This window comes from Panthera uncia, chromosome A2, assembly GCF_023721935.1.
Source record: "Panthera uncia isolate 11264 chromosome A2, Puncia_PCG_1.0, whole genome shotgun sequence".
NCBI lineage: Eukaryota > Metazoa > Chordata > Mammalia > Carnivora > Felidae > Panthera > Panthera uncia.
Window position 1 is genome coordinate 88,217,462 of NC_064816.1, and position 6,633 is coordinate 88,224,094.

The window sequence follows — 6,633 nt, forward strand, 5'->3', positions numbered from 1 at the left end:
TATCAAAGCAGGAGCCAGGGATTGCTTGTGGCTAGAAGATGGGGTGGGGTCTGGTCCTGTCCACACAGCCGTTGGCATCTGTGTTCTGGCTCCTCTGGCTATGTGCTACTGCTGTTGAGAGTTGGCTTGATTTAGGCTCTTCGCTTTGAGTGTCCTTAGAGATAACTCTTAGAGCACTTCACTACATCGTGTGAAGATTCTTGCTAAAACCTTTGCGTTTTACTAAGACTCCGTAAGGCGGCTGTCATCACTTGGATGCTTCATTCCACAACCCTCATTCCCCTGGCCACCTCAGTCTCTGGGTAGAGGAGAGGCTAAACCCATACTTTTTCACTCACATTTGGCCATTTCAACTTCTGCTGCCCAAGCTACCGCTCTCTGAGACCATCGGTTTCAAAATTTTCAGTGAAACAGAAATACATGTTTTTATTTTGTGTGTTTTGAAGGATATTTTATATCTTTAAATCTTTAGGAACACATATTATCTTCTGTTTTACAGGTATGGGATTTGAACTTGGGAAGTAGATACCACTTCTTTTTTTTTTTTTTTCAATATATGAAGTTTATTATCAAATTGGTTTCCATACAACACCCGGTGCTCATCCCAAAAGGTGCCCTCCTCAATACCCATCACCCACCCTCCTCTCCCTCCCACCCCCCATCAACCCTCAGTTTGTTCTCAGTTTTTAAGAGTCTCTTATGCTTTGGCTCTCTCTCACTCTAACCTCTTTTTTTTTCCTTCCCCTCCCCCATGGGTTTCTGTTAAGTTTCTCAGGATCCACATAAGTTACCACTTCTAGTAGCACTGTCCCGACACACCGTTAATGCGCATCTTTGCTTATTTATGCCCATCTTGTCTTAGTATTCAAGTCAGTGAAGCTAATTGCTAAAGGGTGTATTCAACAAAAGACGCAGTAAGTGTGAAGATTTTTTTGTATATATTGTAATAAAAAATAATTTATTTTTTTTGTGACTTTACGGCCACCAATACTTGTCAGGTCCTCCAAGAAGCAGACAGCGAGGTAGAACAAGAGATACATTGGAGGAAATGCCATGATGGATAAGGCGGAAGGGAGCCTTCATATCGCAGTGCAGGTCTTACACCTGTGAAAGAGGGAAGTGAGGGAACAATGGGGTAGGAAGGGATTCAGATCCTGGTGCAGGTGTGAAAAACTCCTGGTGGGGCAATGGGAAATACTCAAACAAAATGTGCCCGTTAGAGAATCTTGTGTGAAGCGGTCGGTAATTGCTTGGTTCCAGTCCCCCTGTCACGCACAGTTTGTTGGCCAGGAGCAGCCCAGCTTCAATGTGGAGGGTGGATTGAGTGAATGAGGTGCTGCATTCCTGTCAATCAGCAGGTTCTCTTGAAGGGCCATGGGAGTGGGTCATCTCTATGGCTGCCACCGATGTCTACCTGATACATTTAGCCAGTTTTAAAAACCACTTTTAACGTAATTTTTTTTCTATATTAAAGCAGTTTGACAAAGTCTTCTTCCCATATGGGGCAAAGATTCCAACAGAGATCAATAATGTACAACTTTTGTTGCTGTATATTCCTAAAATGTCTAAGAATCTAAATATTATTTTAATTAGAGAATGTGAAAGAAGTTAAAATATCATTTTTCATTATTTACCATTCCAATAATTGTAGGCAATCTAAATACACCATTAGATAGTGCTGTTATTTTAGTCTTATTTTTTATTTTCCCAAATGTGAGGTACTCCTCACTGACTGAAAAGTCCAAAATTGGTGACTGGATGTACCTGTTTCTGATCAGTCTGTCCTTTTGACCATTTTGATTTTGATCTCCAGCCAATTTGTTTTCAACTGAATCATCTTCCAAAAGGACCAGAAAAACTCCTAGCCTGGGAATCAGTTCATCTGTGGTCTAATTCTGCTTTGTTACGATGTAGCTGTGTGACCTTGCAGAAATTACTTCACCCCCTTGGACTTCAGTTTCCACATCTGGGAAATGAGTTTATTAGATTAGATAATCTCTAGGCTTCATCTAGCCTATGAAATATTGCACTTGAAGTTGGAGGTTATGGATAAAATACTTTCTAGATTTGTTATCAAAAACTAAAATAAAGACACGGAAGCTATATTTAGGAAATGTCTGGACAGCACACATGTTGGAAAATGCAATTAATATTTAAAATAATCTTTCAGGTCTGAGGGATAGGTTATTTTCTACAAAATAAACTTTAATAATGATAGGGTGGATTGTTTGTCTGTTTTTTTTTTTAATAAGCCTTTTATTTTAGAACAGTTTTAGATTTACAGATTTATGGTGAAGATAGTACAGAGTGCTTATTTGTTTTTGCCTTACACTTAAGTGTAAAAATATCTGTGGCAAACAGTGTTGGGTGGGGTGGTGGTGGAAGGGGCTGAGATGGGGCTACTGGGGCAGAGTGTGGAAAGAATTTAGGTATATTATGTCATGCAGTCCTGATATTATGTGACTTTCAAAAATGCCACAACAACCACCTAATGCACCTAATACCTACATTAATAGAGACCTACATTAATGATCCAGAATAAGGGAAGCACCAATCATATTGTCCTGTAACCTGGCTAAACGTCACCTAGAGTTCTATTTTTGGTTCAGGCAACTGTGTTAGGAAAGGAACACTGAAATGTTTGCACAAGGTCTAAAGAAGAGAGAGTGGAGTAATGAAAGATTTTTAAATTATTATATAAGAGGAAATACTGACACTGCTCGAGAGGTTTAGCCTAAACAAGAGAAGACTTAGCAGAAACATGCAATGAATTATTTTTTAAATTACATATATTTTAAAAAATTAGGTAAACTGCTCATATAATTAAAAAATCAAAACAATAGAAAATGTATCAATGCATCTACTTCTGTTTCTACTGTTTAGGTATGATTTTTTTATTCATTTCTTTTGAATCCTTCCACAGTGTTTCCTCAGGCAATTACAAGCAAATACACATATACAAAAGGAATCAAACTATGCATGCTATTTTGCACTTTGAACTTTTTTTACTTAGTAATATATTTTGGAGATCTTTCCATATATGTATAAAGAAGGTGCCTCATTAAAAAAAATTTATTTATTTATTTTAGAGAGAGTGAGAAAACTAGCAGAGGAGGAACAGAGAGAGAGAGAGAGAGGGAGGGAGAGAGAGAGAGAGAGAGAGAGAGAGAGAGAGAGATCGGAGAATCCCAAGCACGCTCTGCACTGTCAGTACAGAGCCTGACACGGGACTTGATCTCATGAACTGTGAGATCATGACCTAAGCTGAAATCATGAGTCTGACACTCATCCAACTGAGCCACCCAGGGAGCCTCATTTGTTTTAAATAGTTGTATAGAATTCCATCTGTGAAAGCACCACAGGTAACATAACCAGTTCCAAAGATCATTGCTTGAGTTCTTGCCCAGTTTCTGTTTGTATGATGTTGCCATTCATGAAAAAACAAGAAAAATGAGCAGCAATGCCTATTTTTCACCTCAAAATCTTGCAGAGATATTTATAGGATAAATTCTTGGGAGTGGGGCCTCTGGGCCCAAACTTAACTATGCATTTTTAGTATCAAAAGATACTGCCTTATTGCTATCTATAAGGGTGGTCCCAGTTTGCACATTCAAGAGCAATGTATGCAAATACGTGTCTTCACAGCCTCACCCACACAGAGTGTGCTCAAACTTTTGGATTTTTGCCCACCTATTAGGTGAGAAATGGCATCTTAATGTAGTTTCAGTTTTCATGCATCTCTTTATGAATGTAGGTGAATATCCTTTCATATGTTGGAGATACTTTTTCCCACATAAACTCTCTGTTCATACCCTTTGCACGGTTTTGTACTGGATTATGTAGTGGTTGTTATTTCTATACCTCATCCTTTTGGCATTCACCTCTGCAAACTGAAAGCTGCTTGTATGAACACCTGTAATGCTTTGCCTGCAGGCTTTTTTCTGGCCACGTTGGCAAATGGGGTGAGAGTATATAGCAAAAGTCAGGAGAGCCAAAGTTAATGCCCTAGAAGCTTCTTTTATCCAATAACAAACAGATTTGGTGCATAAAACCTCCATCTTCCCTTCCCCTCAATAGGGATAAATCTCAGGTACATTTAACACTGTCTTCCAGAGTTTCCCAGGGGAGTTGGGCCCACAATGGAAACCAGCTTGAAAATTCACACTTTATTCCTTCTCTGCTCTACTTTCTTACTCTATTCCTATACTTAATGATTTCATTTCCAAAGTAAACTGTGTGTAATGGAATCCTTGCCTCAGTGTCGGCTTCTGGAGGAACCCAAGCCTAACCATGTTGTTAGTCCTATCTTTGAGTGCTATTCTAAGTGTGGTCTGCAGATGGCGCCGGTTTGTGGCCTGGTTGTTAGCCATCTGATAAATTCAGAATTTGAGCTTAAAACTTTAGAAATTTTTATAGCAATATGATGTTGCCACAACATGTAAGCATGTGATTTTGTGTACACACACACACACACACACACACACACACAGAGTCTGTGGTAAACTGGCAGAAAACAAAAACAAAAAATCTGGCCTTTACCTCAGATAGTTGGAGAGGCCCTAACTTTAAATGATGGTCCTAAGAACAATGGGTGGAAGTACAACTAGAAAAATTTTGGTTATGGTCCCCTGGGTGGCTCAGTCAGTTAAGCCTCTGACTTCGGCTCAGGGTGTATGATCTCAGGGTCGGTGAGTTTGAGCCCCACGTTGGGCTCTGTGCTGACAGGTTGGAGCCTGGAGCCAGCTTCAGATTCTGGCAGAACTCTTCCATTTCAATAGATTCTCCCCCTCTGTCTGAATGGAATTTGAGCAGTCACTCTGTCATTCTTTTTCTTCGTTTTACAATTTTTTAAGGAGTCTTTACTCTTTCTGTATGTTTTGTATTTTATTTGCTTTCTCTAGTTGTTTCATTTTCTTCTGTTTCTAACAAGAGACAGCGTTAGTAAAAATGGAACTATTATGCTGATTGTGTTCCTGAAAACCTGTTGACTGTCTAAAAATTATAGGGGAGGGGCGCCTTCGTGGCTCACTTGGTGAAGCACCCGACTTCGGCTCAGGCCATGATCTCACGGTTCACTGGTTCTAGCCTCACGTTGGGCTCTGCACTGACAGTGCAGAGCCTGGAGCCTGCTTCATGTTCTGTGTCTTTCTCTCTGCCCCTCCCCTGCTTGTGTTCTCTCTCTCTCTCTCAAAAATAAATAAATAAACATAAAAATTATGGGGGAAAGTTTAGTTCTAGTTGATCCTGTTCTGATAGTCTTTGGTGTATTGTGAGTTTCATCCAGAGACTGTTCGTAATTTACAGAACTGGGAAACTGGCAACTAGGTAATGGTATGGAATCTTTTTTTTTTTTTTTTTTTTAAGCACTCAAGTTTCTCAACTGGCATTAAAATACTAAGTGAACAATGTTAAGAGATTTCCTAGGTGAGTCACTGGACCTCAAGAACAAATAAGTTCATTCACTGCATAAAGCACTGAGGTGAAACCAGAGAGAAAGAACACAAAATTTGAGTTTGAGCTTCCGGAGTAGAGCTCAGCTGTTCTTGGCTACTCTTCTGAGTCCTCAGGTCAGGGGTTTTGCCTGCCTCCAGCTGAACCAAGCTCTCTCTCTGAGGCTTATGCTAGCTTGTCATCAGACTGGAGCGGGAAGATTTTCATGGCACTTGCAACAAAGTTGAACTCAGTGTTGAAACTGCCATGGCAGTCACTACAGTCTCATAGGGTGTGCTAAAATCAACACTAGGCAAATGTGGAGTCTTGAAGATGGGCAATCAGGGATATTGAAAGTACTAATGAGCCCCCTCTTTAAATAATATTTCGAAAAAGAGTTGTCAGTGGTTCAGTCCATCCAGCCTAATATATGCATTTGAAGGAATGTTTTGGAGGATGGCATGAGTGTCCTCCATTATACTGTGGTGTTAAAAGGGAGTGGCCTTGGAGGCACATTGCCTCCAGTTCAAATTCCAGCTCTGCCTCCTATCAGGCAAGGCACTCAATATTTTTAAGCCTCATTTTTTGCTTCTGAGAATTGGGGATAATATGAGTACTTCCGAGAATTGGCATGAGGATTAAGTAAGATAATGCATGTGAAGTGTTTAGCATAGGCTTTGCCCATAGAATTAGGCAACAAGCATTATTAAAAGCCTTACAGGATTCCCTTGTGGCCGGAAACATGGATGCTTCTCTTTTGGGCTAGGGCAGGGGTTCACTGTCCTGCTCAGCCACAGTCCCCTTTTCTCTAACCCCCAATCCTTTCCCTTTCACCCTTGATCCTGCTCCTTCTCACTGTAGTCTTCTTATTTCCTCTTATCTATGAGTTCAGGGGCTGTCAGAGGGAATTGCAATGTGTGCAGCTACAGATTTGTTGTGTCTGAGGGAGGGGGTGAGTTCTGTGGCCTCCCAGGTTGCCATCTTGGCCCGGAACTTTCAGGGCTTTGACTTGAGCTTGAGGAAAGGCAGTGCATAGAAGAGTAATGAAAACTCTCTTTTCCTAAATTCTACTGAACAAATCTTTAGAAGAGTAGAGGATTTTTCTACATTGTAATTCTTACTCATTATAGAGAATTGGAGTAGGATCATGCAAGGATATGTTCGGTGTGTTAACATGTAATAGGTGGGTGGTGTGGATGATGG